General features: G+C 45.4%; 1 long non-coding RNA gene across 4 annotated transcripts in view; it reads right to left on the bottom strand.

Annotated features, from left to right (window-relative positions):
• The window catches only part of LOC132814358 (uncharacterized), a 39,186-nt gene that overhangs the window by 12,648 nt on the left and 10,663 nt on the right, over nt 1–15,875 (bottom strand). For all 4 annotated transcript variants that reach the window (XR_009644414.1, XR_009644415.1, XR_009644412.1 and 1 more), the window contains 3 exons: nt 14,945–15,052; nt 11,757–11,865; nt 6,626–6,732 (listed from right to left, as the gene is read on the bottom strand). This is a non-coding gene — a long non-coding RNA (uncharacterized LOC132814358). The remainder of the gene's footprint in view (nt 1–6,625; nt 6,733–11,756; nt 11,866–14,944; nt 15,053–15,875) is intronic.

The raw sequence follows: 15,875 nt of genomic DNA, 5'->3' as shown, positions 1-15,875 counted from the left end.
TTGGGAGTAATTCAGATATTACGACCGAGTATCTACTTTTTTATATTCCAGGCTAATTTGCTATATTCTCTCATCAGGACCTATCTTTTTCTCTTCCTGTGTCATTGGTACCAATGTCCAATGACCTCCCACTGGTTATTATACCCTTTAAAGAATATTCTGCCACCAATCTTTTCTGAACCTTTCAAGTTCCACAACATCCTTCTGATAGGTGGAGAACAGAATTGCACTCAATATTGTAAGAGTGGCCAAACCAATGTCCTGTACAGCCACAACATGACTGCCCAACTCCTGTACTCACTGCTCTGACCAATAATGTAAATCATACCAATCACCTTCACTATCCTATCCACCTGCGACTCTACTTTCAAGGAATTATGAACCTGCACTGTAAGGAAACTTTGCTCAGTAACACTCCCTCGGACCTGACCATTAAGTCTATCAGTCCTGCTAGGCTTTGCTTTTCCAAAAAGCAGCACCTCACATTTATCTAAATTAAACTCCATCTGCCACTCCTCAGCCCATTTCCCCATCTGATCAAGATCCCATTGAATCCTGAGGTACCCTTCTTCACTGCCCACGACACCTCCAATTTTGGTGTCACCTGGAAACTTACTAACAATCCCTCCTATGTTCACATCCAAATCATTTATGTAAATGATGAGAAGTAGTGGACCCAGCACCGACCCTTGTGGCACTCCAGTGGTCACAGTCCTCCAGTCCGAAAAACAACCTTCTACCACCACCCTCTGTCTTCTACCTTTGAGGCAGTTCTATATTCCAAATGGCTAGTTCTCCTGGTATGGTGAGATCTCATCTTGCTAACTAGTCTTCCATGGCGAACCTTGTCGAACGCCTTACTGAAGTCCATATAGATCCCATCTACCGCTCTGCCCTCAAAAATCCACTTTCTTACTTCTTCATAAAACAGCTCAGTCAAGTAAGTGACATGATTTCCCGCACACAAAGCCATGCTGACTATCCCTAATCAGTCCTTGCTTTTCCAAATACATGCAAATCCAGTCCCTCAGGGTTCCCTCCAACTTGTCTGGCACCAACATCAGGCTCACAGGTCTGTAGTTCCCGGGCTTGTCCAAACCGCCTTCATTAAACAGTATCATCATATTAACCAACCCCCAGTCTTCTGGCACCTCAGCTGTGACTATCGCTGATACAAAAATCTCAGCAAGGGGCCCAGCAATCACTTCCCTAGCTTCCTACAGAATTTTAGGACACACCTGATGAAATCCTGGGCATTTATCCACCTTTCTGCGTTCCAAGACATCCAGTACCACCTTCGCTGTAATATGGACATTTTTCAAGGTGTCACCATCGATTTCCAACATTCTATATCTTCCATATCCTTCTCCACAGTAAATGCTGATGCAAAATACTTGTTTAGTATCCCCTCCCCACCCCATCGCCTGCAGATCCACACACAGGCTGCCTTGCTGATCCTTGAGGAGCCCTATTCTGTCTCTAGTAACCCATTTGCTCTTAATGTATTTATAAAAACCCTTTGGATTGTCCTTACCCTATTCGCCAAAACTGTGTCCTGTCCCCTTTTTGCCTTACTGATTTTCCTCTTAAGTATACTTCTATTGCCTTTATACTAGAAGGATGTTCTGGATTGGAATAAATGCCAAATATTTCATCTTGATAAAAGGGCAGGACTTACACTGATTAAAAGTCGGGCCTTGCATAGTGATATAGAACAAAGAGACCTCGGGGTTCAGATCTTTGCAGTTTATGTCACATGTAGACAGGGTTGTTCAGAAGATGTATAGCACACTTGCCTTCATTGCTCACACCTTTGAGTATAGGAGTTGGGACATTACATTGAGGTTGTACAGGATGTTGGTGAGGCCTCTTCTGGAATACTGTGCTCAGTTCAGGTTGTGCTGTTATAGGACAGATGTTATTAAGTCGGAGCGGGTTCAGAAGAGATTTACCAGGATGTTGATGGGAACGGATGCTTTCGGTTATAAGGAGAGGCTAGGTAGGCTGGGACCTCTTTCACTAGGGTGTAGGAGGATGAGGGGTGACCTTATTGGAGGTTTGTAAAATCCTGAAGAGTATAGGTAATGTGAACAGCAGGTGCCCTTTCCAGGAGGGGGCGCGATTCAAGAGTGGGTGAGAAAAGGAAGACCCTAAAAAGACGTTCCGGATTTTACTTTTTGTTTTTGTACAGAGAGTGATTCACATGTGGAATAAACTAGCAGAGGACGTGGTAGCTGTGAATACAATTACAATTTAAGGGTGGCACAGTGGCTCAATGGTTAGCACTGCTGCCAGGGACACAGGTTCAATTCCTGCATTGGGTGGCTGTCCATGTGGAGTTTGGATATGCTTCCCCGTGTCAGCGTGAGTTCCTCCAGGTGCTCCCGTTTCTTCCCACAAGCCACAGATGTACAGGGTAGGTGAACTGGCAGTCCTCAATTGCCCATAGTGTTCAGGGATGATTGGGTTTAGTGAATTAGTAAGGGGTAAATGTAGAGTAAAACGGTAGGGGAATGGGATTCTAAGAGGAAAAAGCATTTGGACCTGTATATCGATAGGGAATGCTTGGATGGATTTGGACTAAGTGGAGGTAGATGCGATTAGTTCAGTTCGAATTTATGGTTGACACGGACTGGTTGGAACACAGGGTGTGTGTCAGTGCTGTATAACGTTCTGACTCTATCGCTCGTTATCTCTGTAAATTCCTCTATGCTCGGAACTCTCCGTCAATGCCACCTCATCCAGTCTTACAACTCTTCCTTATCTCGATAATTCCTCTCCAGCCTCAAAACTCAAAAAAGTCTATCAGAAATATCTCTATCTCTGTAACATCCTCAATCCTCAGAATCCTCTCCAACTTTCATCTCCTCCAGCTTCATTACTCTCCCTATCTCTAATCCCCTCCAGTCTCTCAAAGCTCTGCTATATGTGCCTTTTTTATTTCCAGCCTTCAGGATTCCCAATGTTTATTTCTCACTTGATGACGGCCCTTTCCGATTCTGTGCTGAGCTTCTGAATTCTTCCTTAAACCTCTCAATCTCCTTTTCCTCCCAAAACATCGGCCAATAATATGTCATCTACTCTAGTATCACCCTTTCTGACCTGAAGTCCAATGGAGCCTGTCATATTCCTATAATAAACATCTTAGCGGTCTACAGAACAGAAAAAGGCTCTGGTAGTACATCGGGTCTGTGACAAAGAAAACTACCACCTAACTGTCCTCATCTATTTTCCGATAATTGTGGAAAAGTCTCATCTATCATGGCATTGCAAGTGCACACTAAATACATCTCAAATGCTACCGGGATTTCTGTGTCTCCCACCCTTACAGACAGTGAGGTTCAATGCAACTGTTGCTCGATGATGACATCACCCACAGGAACACAGAGCAGCTGGGTCTGTGCAAACCAGAGATCACCCACACATTGGGAAGGATGGCAGGGTCCCTGAGGGGGGGGCACAGGAGATTTACCAGGATGGTTCAAGGAATGGGGGATTTTAGTTGCAGAGACATGGGTGCTGTTAATAAATATCAAGAATATCCATCTACAATAGATGGACTCTTGTTCTCAACCTCTCCCCTTGCCTGGGCTGTGGTAACCTTCAGGTTAAACCCACCACCAGACATTTCTCCCTAATGAGACAGCAGCCCTATGGTCTGGTCAGACAATGCTGCCTTTCCCTTTTACACAGTGATGCCACTGTACCCTGGGGATGGGGAGAGGGAATGCTGAAGGTGGTGGATGGGACACCACTCAGGCACAGTGCTTTGTCCTGGAGGATGTTCACTTTAATATTGTTGGGGCTGCACTGATGCAGGCAAGTGGAGAATGTTCCAACACAATCCTGATGTGTGCCTTATAGGGAGCAAACAGACATTGGGGAATCAGGGGTTTGGGGAAACAGATTGTTCTCCTTGTAGCAGAGGAAATTGCGGGTGCCCTGTGACAGAGGGGTTTACAGATTTAGAATAATCCACCTTACACTCATGAGTTCATCAGAAAAGGATTACAGGACACATATTGAAGACTTGGGGGAGATCTACTGAGAGTGTGGGGTGATTCAAAAGAGGACATTTATGCAGCAAATGGGAATGAGCTGGAATACAATACTCACACACAATGTGAATATCCAGCTCCTGATGAATTGAGTAATTTTGTCACAGTTTGGCGTTACAATTACTGAGATTACCATCTGAATGTCCACCTGTAATACACGTTTATAAAACTGTCACTGTCAGTTCATTTAAGAAACTCTCACCACCCCCTCCTCCTGGCCCAGGATGACTGGACACATTACCCCTTGTGGGGGTCAGCAGTTAGTTCAGGGGGAAATCTGTATGGGTTTCTGTGAGTTTTCACACTGGGTCTTCATGTGACTGAACAGGGCAGATCTTTGACACATGGGACACAATGTTTCAAGAGTCAGTGCGATGTGGAGAGCAGGATGTGTGCTTCCTTTTCTTTCCTTCCGTGCTGCCGCTGTGCCTCATCAATTAGACGGGGGGGGGGGGTGAAAGGCTCATGCAGCTCGATGGGCAAGTTGTCTCCATTCTGACCCATGAGCAGCAAGCTCCTCCCAGTCATTCCAAAGAGTCTCTCTGAAAAGGTAACAACTGCTTCCCACTGCCCAGTGCTCCCAGGAAATGTTTAGAAGAATGAGCGGGGAAATCTCTGAGAAAAGGCAGAACGGTAAAGTTCCAAAAGGATTATAAACAGTTTACAGAGAGGGATTCATTGGAGAAGTGGGCAACAAGTTAGCAAATGGAGCATAATTTGGGAAATTGTGAAGTTGCTCATTTTGGAGGAGATAATAAAAGAACAGAGTGCTATGTAAATGGTGGAAACTGTCGAAAGCTGCACCACAAAGGGACCAGGGGTAATTGCGTAGGAAACACAGTTATAACAGGGAATCAGGATGGGGAATGGAACGTTGTTTCTTATTACAAGGAGTTTTCAGTGTAAGTGTTTGGAGTATATACCCGAGAGTAACTTTACAAAGTGCGAGTGAGACCACATCTGGAGTAATGACAGAAGTTTTGGTCCCTTTATTTAAGGGAATACATAATTTCATCCGAGGCATTTCAGAAAAGATTAACTGGGATGATCCCTGGCTTGTAGGGATTATCTTTTAAGAAAAGGCTGAAAATGTTGGGACTCTACTCACTGGATTTGGGAAGAATGAGAGGTGATCTCATTGTAACATGCAGGATTCTTAAGGAGTTTGACAGGGTAAATACTGAGAGGATGTTTCCCATCATGAGGGATCTGGAATCAGATACTCGGATAGTCACGGAATCAAGGGTTCTGTTTTAGATTCGTCAAGTTTAAGGCAACATCAACACGGGTCAGGGGTTTCAGTAGCAATGGAGCTGGGGTGAAGGGGGGGGGGGAAGCAACGTTTTAGAGATTGGAATTCCTGGTGTTTGTGATTGTGTAGATACCTGATCAGAAGGTCACCTTGGGGTTACAGATATGAGAGCAATATTGTGAAGAGTGTAGTTCTGCCTCACACAGTTCCCAGGGAGAGGGGGAGGCTCAGCAGTAAGGGAAAGGAATTTGTAATAGCAACTGAAGGCAATGGGTTTAACCATTTCAATGTTCCGTTGCAGGAAATTGCAGCCAATCGCGTAGTGGGAGTGTGATGAGCAGTTTGATAACTGAGTAATGGCGAGGGATGACGGGGAGGGAGAGCTAGGCATTGTCAGTGTACATGTGAACCCTCAGACGGTGCTTTTGGACGATGTCACCTCCTGACAGTATGTGGGTGAGAAACAGGAGGGACCAAGAATCGATCCTTGAGGGACACCACATACAAGGAATTTAGAAAGGAATGGGAGAGTGGGGATGGAGTAGGTTTTTCCAACAACGGTGAGGTCAAAATATTACTTCGTAGCAGAATGGGAGAGAAGGACATAACCAGAAAAGACAGACAGACAGAACAAGGAACAATACCTGTGATTTGGTGAGGGGAGGGAGGTGGGGGTGATGTGGAGGAAGAGCCCAACTCCAAAAACACACTTTCTTCATTGGTGACATCACCCACCTCCACCCTAGTCTCAGCTCATTTACTGAATGCAGGGATGGACGAGTATTTATCTCCAGACTTAATTATCCAAACACTCTTGGCCAGCCTCCCACATTCAACTTACATGTAATCTCAAGAGTATCTTAAACCCTCCTGCCCAAGTGCTCACTTGTACCAAAACTAGTTGATCCATCGAAAGGCTCCTATTTACAGGCAACAATTTAAAATTCTCACCCCGTGAACATCCCTGTCTCCCTGCACCACACACCCTGCAAGACCTTGACAACTCATTTGTGTTTATTCATTGCTTCACCTGTCTGGCTGTTTCTACTGTTGCCAAGGCAACACTGTCTGGAATTCCCACCTGAACCCTCTCAGACCTGCTTTCCTCTTTTAAGGTGTTCTCGAAAACCTGCTCATTTGGCAATGCTTTTGATCACTTGACCTCGTATCTCAATCTGTGGCCTTATGCCAGAATTTTTCAATAGTATTTCTGTGAAATTATAAACATGATTAAAAAAAACAAACTGTTGCTGATTTGCACATACATTGTCAACTCTTCAATATTGCTGAGTGAATAATCTATAACAGCACTTACCCAACCACATTGTGGGAGCACCTTCACCACATGAACTGCAGCTGGACAGGGAAATCAAACATCACCCTCTCCACAGGCAATGGGGCTTTGGCACTGATCACTGGGATCTGTGGAGGGAGAAACACAGTTGCTATTTCAGGGAGTGCAAAATGCATTATAAGGAGGGAAAATGGGGCAGAATTTGGGATTTTCAAATTTGTGATTCACAATGTGCACTAAGTTCTGTAAAACCTCTCATGCCATACCATGAAAATTTCCTTCTCTTCCTGGTCAATATGTCTTTCCTTTCCCTGCCCTGCACCTTCACACATTTCCAATGCCTTGGCCACAACAACACTGTGCTGTCAGTGAAGTTATCACGTGGTTGAGTATTGTCCCGCCCCTCATTCACTCCGATTGGTTGAAGGACCAACTGGCACATCCTGGTCCTCCAGCCCCGTTCCCCCGACTCTTATTGGTCCTGCGCTGACATCAAGAATCCGAGGCCCATTGTGCGCTGGAGCATGCTCAGTGCTTCCTGCTTTTGCTGCTGTTCATCAGCTATGAGAGAGAGAGAGAGGGCTCATCCCTGTTTCTCCTGATGTCAGACAATAACAACAACTACCTGCATTGTATGGAGCCTTTCACATTGAGAAATCTCCTAAAATGCTTCCCGGATGATGGAAACGTTGATTAAAGAGAACGATTTTTAGATACATCTTTAAGGCGGACAGAGGGGGTGAGGGAGGATATTCCAAAGGTTTGTGTCCTCAGCAGCTCCAATCGTGCAGTGATATAGGTGGGCAACAGCTTACAATGGAGACAGTTCGTGGCTAACCACAGGTTAACAACCTCAGGTCGTAGCCACCTCATGTCACAGCCTGTCATTACACACTACCTATGGTTAGCCACTAATAGTCTCCATTAACAGCTAGTCACCCTCCCCCAGTCAGATCGTTATCCACTCCTTTATCCAACCGCTCTTCTCACTCTATCCCCACCTTTACTCCTTTTATCTTGCCCCCATCCCCCCACACTATCTTCTGCACATAAACGGACTTTTTTTCCCTCAGTAACACCTGTTCTGTGGAAGGGACACCGGATCTGAAACGTTAACTCTGATTTCTCGTCACAGATGCTGCCAGACCTGCTGAGCTTCTCCAGACCCTCCTGGTTGTTGTTTCTGATTTACAGCATCTGCAGTTCTTTTGGTTTTAATTTACCGGGAGTTTGTAATTCAGGTCCGACAGCCTCTGTCCCAGTCTCTGCTGTCTCTCTCCCACCCCCACCCAGTGACACTGCACCTGCACAGCTCATGGACAGGTGTCGTCTTGCTGGCCACACCCCTCATTCACTCCCATTGGCTGCAGGACCACACAGACTCTCCTCCTATTGGTCTGGAGCTGCCGTTAATCAAGCCGGCGCCGATTGAGAGGTGAGCTCCTCCCTCTCTCTGCTCTGGGATGAGCTTCATCATTCACAGTGAATGGGGCAGTATCACAGAGCACAGGGGCTGGGGGCTATTCAGCCCATTGGAGCTGTCCTCTCTCCCTCTACAGATGTTGCATATATGTCCCAACTACCCCCAAATCTTTCCTTAAAAAGTAAAATTCCAAGTCTGTTTCAAAATACCTGCTGAATCTGTGTCGTTCAGACTGTTCCAGATGCTCAGAACTTACTGAGTAAAATAGTGTTCACATTTTCACCTTGTATTATTTGCCAATTACTTGAACGTAGTTACTAAAAATTGTGACAGGGTTAACAATTCCTCTCTCTCTTTGCAAATTCAAGACCTTGGAACCAAATCTGCGCCAGGTCAAAATCACTGCTTCACCTTCTCAGCTCCAAGGATAATTATCTGTGCTTCAGCTAGCTCGAAACAAAAGAGAAGAATGCATCTTAATTTATTAAGATCAAAGAAACAGACCTCCGGTCCAATTCGTCTGTGCCAACAAGGAATCCTAAACTAATGGATTCCCATTTACCATCTATTGGCCTGTATCCATCAAAACCCTTCCTATTCATGTACCCAATTGGAAGCCTTTTAAATGTTGTGATTTTTCAGCCTCCACTACTTCATCTGGTAGCCCCTCCCATACACACATCACACTCAGCTTGAAAATGTTGCCAGTTCGATACCTTTTAAATCTTTGCCCTCTCAACTTAAACCCATGTGCTCTAGTTTTGGACCCACCTAACCTGAGGAAAAAGGATGCCAGCTGCTCACCTTATCCACGTGCCTCGTGATTTTATAAATCTCAATGAAGTCACCTCTCAGTCTTTGACTCTCCAGAGAAAATAGCCCCAGCCTATTCAGCCCCTCCCTGTAGCCCAAATCCTCCAATCCTGGTAACGTTTTTGTAAATCTTGTCCAAACCTTTTCAAATTTCACAACATCCTTCCCAGAACAGGGAAATTCAAACTGAAAACAGAATTCCAGAAGTGGCTTAATCAACGTCCTGTCCAGCCACAATATGACGTCCCAGCTTCTGTATTCAATGCATTGACCATTAACGGAGAGCGTTAATGGAGTCCCATTTGCCAGCGGTTCACCCTTATCCCTCTAAAACCTCCCTCTTCAAGTACCCAGTCAGACACCTTTTAAATGCTGCAATTGTACTAGCCTCCACCCCTTCCTCTGGCAGCTCATTCCATACTTGCAATGCCCTCAACATGAACACAATGCCCCTTAAATCCCCTTTAAATCTTTTCCCTCTCACCTTAAGCCTGTACCCTCTCGTTCTGGAGCCACCGAACTTGGGGAAAAAGTCCCTGACTGCTCACCTTATCCATGCCCTTCATGACTTTATAAGATCACCTCTCAGCCTCCAAATCTCCAGGGAAAATAGTCCCAGCCTATTCAGCCTTTCCCAATAGCTCAAATCGTCCAACCCCAGGAAAGTCCTTGCAAATGTTTTCTGAACCCTTTCAAGTTTCTCAACATTATTCCAAGAACAGGGAGATTGGAACTGAAAACAGAATTCCAGAAGGGCCTTCATCAGTGCCCTGTCCAGCCACAATATGACATCACAACAGCTGCATTCAATGCATTGACCAGTAACGGGGAGCGTACCAAATGCTGCATTCACTCCCCTGCCTACCTGTGACTCTACTTTCAGGGAACTATGAACCTGCACTCCAAGGTCCCATTGTTCAGCAATGTTCCCCAGGACATTACCATTAAATGCATAAGTCCTGCCCTGATTTGCCTTTCCAAAATATAACAGCTCACATTTATCTAATTTGAACTCAGTCTGCAATTCCTTGCTCCAATGGCCCATCTGATCAAGATCCTGTTGTATTCTGAACTAACCTTCTTCACTGTCCACTACACCTCCAATTTTGGTGTCTTCTGTAAACCTACTGACCATATCTCATATATTCACATCCAAGTCGTTTATTTAAGGGCCCAATATCCATCCCTGCAGCACACTGCTGCTCAAAGGCCTCCAGTCCGCAAAGCAACCCTCAATCATCATCCTCTGTCTCCTACCTTCAAGGTAGTTTTGTAATGGCTTGCTCTCCCTGCATTCCATGTGATCTAACCCTGCTAACCAGTCTGCTTTGTGGAACCTTATTGAATGTCCATATAAACAACATTCACCGCCTGGCTTAATCAATTTTCTTTGTCACTTCAAAACACTCACTCAAGTTAGTGAAACACAATTGTGCATGTACAAAGCCACAGTGACTCTCCCTGATCATTCCTTACCTTTCCAAATAGATGGATTCCTGTCCATTCGAACAACTTGCCTGCCTGACTTCCGGCTCACTGTTCTCTTGTTCCATGGCCCCTCCTTACCACCTTTTTTAAAATAATGGCACCTCACCTGTCGCTATCAAACATACAAATACCTCAGGAGAGGCCCAACAATCACTTCCCTAGATTTCCAGAAAGTTCCAGGATACACCTGATCAGGTTCCAGGGCTTTATCCACCTTGATGCGATTTAAGACATCCAGTCCCACCTCCTCTGTAACATGGACACTTTTCAAGTTATCACTGTTTATTTCTCCAAACTCTCGAGCTTCCATATACTTCTCCAGTAAAAATGACGTGAAATATTTGCATATATTTCACACCCTCTGTGATTCCATAGACAGCCTTGTTGACCTTTAAGCGGTCCTATTCTCTGGTCCAGTTAATCTTTTGTCTGTGATATATTTGTTTAATCTCTTTGGATTCTATTCCAGGACATCCCAGAAAGGCCTACTACAAGGACCGTAACTTTCCTCTGACGTGATCAACAATGCCCTCCAACACATACCCTCCACTTCCCGCACCTCCACCTTTACCCCACCCCTCCAGCCACAATAAAGAATACAGCCCTGCGGTCTTCATCTTCCACCCCACTAATCTCCAGATACAGCGCATTAACCTCTTATTTCTGCTACCTAAAGTCAGACCCCACCATAGACATATTTCCCTCCCCACCGCTATCTGCGTTCCACAGAGACCATTCCCTCTGCACCTCCCTTGTTAGGTCCACACCCTCCCACCAACACATGCTCCACACCTTTGACCTTCCCTTACCGCCACGGGAAATGTAAAACGTTCAGCCACACCTCACTGAGCTCTGTCCAGGACCTCAAAACGATCTTTTTACATCAGGCAGAGATTTGCCTGCACATCCCAAAACCTCATATACTGCATCTGGACACTATGGGAAATTTAACATGGTTCATCCAACTAACCTACACATCTTTGGACTGTAGGAGTAAATTTGAATATCCGAAGGAAACCCTCACAAACACTGGGGAGAATGTGCCAACTCCAACAGAGACAGTTGCCTGAGGCTGGTATCGAACCCAAGTCTCTGTTGCTGAGGAAGCAGCGCTAACCACTGAGCCACAATACTGTGGGATCTTTGGTGCTGATGTGCTGCCCCACTGATAACTCAGTCACTCACCCTGCCTCATTTCCTAAGAGGCAGTGATGATGGAGTGAAATTATCACGAGACAGTTAATCCAGAGACCCAGATAACGTTCTGGGGACCTGGGTTTGAATCCCATCACGGCAGATTTTGGAAAGTGAATTCAATAAATATCTGGAAAAAATAATCTAGTGACGACAAGGAATCCATTGTCAATTGTTGAAAAAAACCCATGTGGTTCACTCATGACCTTTAGGGAAGGAAAATGCCATCCTTACCTGGTCTGGTTTGCATGGGACTCCAGACCTATAGCAACGTGGTTGATTCTTAACTGCCCACTGGGTAAACGCAGCAATAAATGCTGGCCGAGCCAGTGACAGCCTCATCCTGTGAATGAATAAAGAAAACAGGTCAGGTTTTGTTCCTTCTCTGGTAGGTACATCCTACAAACTCAATCAGAAATGTTCTCGTACACACTGAACAAATACCTTTCCATCCAAGCCCTTAACACTACAGCACTCCGAGGCCATGTTGGTAAAGTTAAAACCCTTTATCATTGCAACTATATTTTTACAGATAACTGAGGTCTGCCGGTAAAATTGTGTCTCAATTCCCCGCTGACTATTGGGAGAGAGTCTATAATACAATCCCAGTAAGATGGTCACCCCTTTCTTATTTCTCAGTACCACCCAAATAACTTGCCTGGATGTACTCCCAGGAATATCCTCCCGAAGCCCAGCCATAATGTTATCCCTAATCAAAAACACCTCTCCCCCTGCTCTGTTGTCCCCTTGCTATAGCATCTATACCCTGGAACATTAAGCTGCTAGTCCTATCCATCCCTGAGTGCTGCCTCTGTAATTGCTGTAATATCCCAGTGCCATGTTCAAAACCATACCCTGAGCCCACCTGCCTGACCTGTCAGGTCTCTTGCACTGAAATAAATGCAGTGTAACTGGTCCGTCGCACCTCATTCTGTAGCTTGCTCTTGCCTGCCTTGACAGTCTGATCTGGTGAACAGTACCAGCCTCAGACTCACCTCTTTTCTCACTATCTCTTTAGGATTACCCCGACTCCCTCACTGGTTTAATGCCTCCCGAGTGGCACTAGCAAATCTCCCTGCTCCTCAGGACCCCATGCTTTCCCCTTCCTATGTCATTGGTACCAATGTACAATGTCCTCCCACTGGTTATTTTCCCTTTTGAGAATGTTCTGCTCCCTCTGAGAGATATCCTTGACACTGGCACCAGGGCAGCACCACCCCATTCTGATCTCTCACTGTCAGCTGCAGAAACGGCAGACTGTGCCCCTAACTAGAGAGTAACCTATCACCATCGATCGTGTGGAACTGGATATACCTCACATTATGTTAGAAGCCAGTCTCAGTACCAGTAACTTGGCTGTCAGTGCTACTTTCCCCTGAAAGTCTATTACCACCTACATTTTCCAAAACAGTACACTTGTCTGAGATGGGGATAGCCACAGGAGACTCCTGCAGTACCTACCTACCCCTCCTAGCTTTTCTGGAGGTAACCCACCTACCTGACTGTATCTGCAGTATCCTGCAATCCTGACTGCCACCTATCACACCCCCCGGCTCCTGTCAATTCCTCACTGCCTTTAATCACTCCTCCACCAATCCATGTGATCCAATAGGATTTGCAATCACACTTCTTGCAGACAAATCATCAGGTTCATTGAAACTCTCCCTAATCTTCCGCACCCGACAGGAACAGCACGCCACTCTACAACAGGCCATCTCTCCGCCTTAACAACCTACAGACCAAGACAAAGGCACAGTCTTACTGCTCGAAAAATACTGCCCGAGAATAACTTATTGCTTACGTTTTATATCTTAAACTTTCAATCAAGAGACCGTAAGACATTAAAAAGAAATCCTCACCTGACTCACTATTGTAGATTTAATAAAATAAAACTGACTAAGATTGATGTTTGAAGAGACTGAAACTCACTGAGCTGATCCCCGACTCAGTACTTCCAAGGGTGAGGTCTCTCTGAGGGCAGCTGTGAAATGTCACTGTTTCTCTTCTCTGCCCACTCCATTTTCAGAGAGGTTTTTAACTTCACAGCAAGTCAGCTCAGAGAGGTCACTGCTTGGTTTTATTCACTGGGGGTTGCCTTTGCTGCCCAGACCAGTATTTATTGGCCACCTTTACTTGTCTTGGAGAAAGTGGTGGTTAACCGCCTCCCTGAAATGCTGCAGTCCATGTACACCACAGTGATGTTTGGACAACAGTCCCCCTCTGGCCCCACAACCCTCCCTGTCTCTGTAATCCCTCTCTGGCTTCATACATGTCGGGACATTAGATTTTTATTTGGATTCATTTTTGTTTGGTAAACCCCAAACAAAAGTGAAATATTTCACCCCCAAACAAATTTCTGTTGATTGACCTTTTGGAGAGGCTGACACGTGGACATTGCAGTACTTTATCTCACATTGTACACGTAGAATGATGGAACTCTCTTTTAAACATTGCTAAAAAGGGAGGCAATGGCTTAATGGTATTCCTGCAATATGAGTGACATGTGCAATGTTCCAAGAATTAGGGTTAGAATCCCAACATGGCAGCATCGGCATCCAATACAATCCCGAATGAAAAGGCGAATGATGACCATGAAACTATTGCCGATTGTTAGAAAACCCATCTGGTTCACTCATGTCCTGTAGGGAAGGAAACTGTCATCCTCACCTGGTCTGGCCTACATGTGACCCCAGACCCACAGCAATGTGGTTAGCTCTCAACTGCCCTCAGGAAAAATACATTAAAAACTGTTAACAAATACCCCGCAGGTATCACTTAAAAACTGGCTGTTCACATTAGGACCATGTGAATTTCTGAACGGCCTGAACTAAAACTGAGTTTTAGTTTCATCTTCTCCCTGTCTCACATCAGTCTGTTTACACCCAACTCCAAAACACACTCATTGAGCCAAGCAGCCCTCACAGTGCAGCCCTGTCATTTTCACTGTCTGCTCACACCTACACTGCCCTCAGCCTCCTGTACTGTTCCAACGCATCTCAATGGGTGTTCAGGGACAGCATCTTATCTTTTGATTCAGCCCTTTGTAACCCCAGAGTCAACATGGACGTCACCAGTTTCTGAATGAACAGACAGTTGTCAGAAGCTGGAACATTCCACTTGAAAAGGTACTGGAATTTGAGTCCAAAAGGACTTTTAATGGGAAGTTTGCAGTTAATTGAAAATATGACGCTTACAGCTTAACATCATGAAGTGGGTGATTGGGTCTAAATCTGAGAGTTCTTACAAAGCGACGAGGTGTAATTTGGATAAATCTGTGCTCCCTCTCAGGCGAATATCTCCTTCCTCAGCTGGAGGGTCCAGAACAGAGCACACACCCAAAGGGTGATCCAAACACGAATTTGTACATCTTTCTGCTAAACAAAAATATTGGAGATATTTTCCCACAAACAGAACTGACAAACCTTTCTCCGTCCACAGTCAAATGCAAATGATATTCAGATCCCGATGACTCCATTGACTGTAAAAACTTGCTTTTGAGTTCCTAGCCTCAATTATTCTGATTTAATATCCTATGAAACAAATTCACAAAACAAAACTCACAGTCAGTGCAGGTAGAATATAAAGACATACTTTTCTCTTGGTATGTGCTTGATGTGTAAATGCCTCTCTTCAAATCACACACCCCCCCATCCTTGGAAGAGGACATGTCCATGCCCCTCACTGTACCTTGCCCCCAATAAAGATGGAGCCCATGTCCCAGGACCTATCACCACCTGAGGGCCGCAGCCATTTTCCCATCTGCTGCAAACGCGGGAAAGAGTTTCTAATTCAGACTTACCGCACAGAGTGTAATTAAAACTTCGCAGTCTAAAGTGACTCATTATCTCCCTGTCTCCGAGGCCACTCTCCCCTTCCCTGTTTGCCTGTCCCACACTCACCAACGGCCGAGTCACGTGACACTGCACAGGCGGAGTTACTGGTGACGTGTCATCCCACTGGCCACGCCCCTCATTCACTCCCATTGTTTGGATGACCATCTTTATCACTTCATCCACCAGTCCCACCACCTTTTCCTATTGGTCCGAAGCTGCCATCAATCAGTTGGACCCCATTGTGAGGTCAGTGGTGGGATCCTCCCCCTGCCTGAATCAAACCCGGAAGGTGGATGGATGGTGTCAATCAGGAACAACAAGCAGGAGGTGCTGGGAAAGCTCAGCAGGTCTGGCAGCATCTGGGAACAGAAATCTGTCCAGTGGCCCTTCCTCAGAACTGATGGGAGCTGGGAAAATTAGAATCCTGAGTGTGGAAACAGGCTATTCGGCCCAAAAAGTCCACAGCGTCCCTCCGAATGGTATTTAAAAATATAAAAATATACCCTATTACTGTATATTT

The sequence above is a fragment of the Hemiscyllium ocellatum genome, unplaced genomic scaffold (assembly GCF_020745735.1).
Source record: "Hemiscyllium ocellatum isolate sHemOce1 unplaced genomic scaffold, sHemOce1.pat.X.cur. scaffold_810_pat_ctg1, whole genome shotgun sequence".
In the NCBI taxonomy this organism is placed as follows: Eukaryota; Metazoa; Chordata; class Chondrichthyes; order Orectolobiformes; family Hemiscylliidae; genus Hemiscyllium; species Hemiscyllium ocellatum.
Note: the sequence above shows the minus strand (reverse complement) of the source record. Positions and strands in the feature narration are given on the sequence as shown.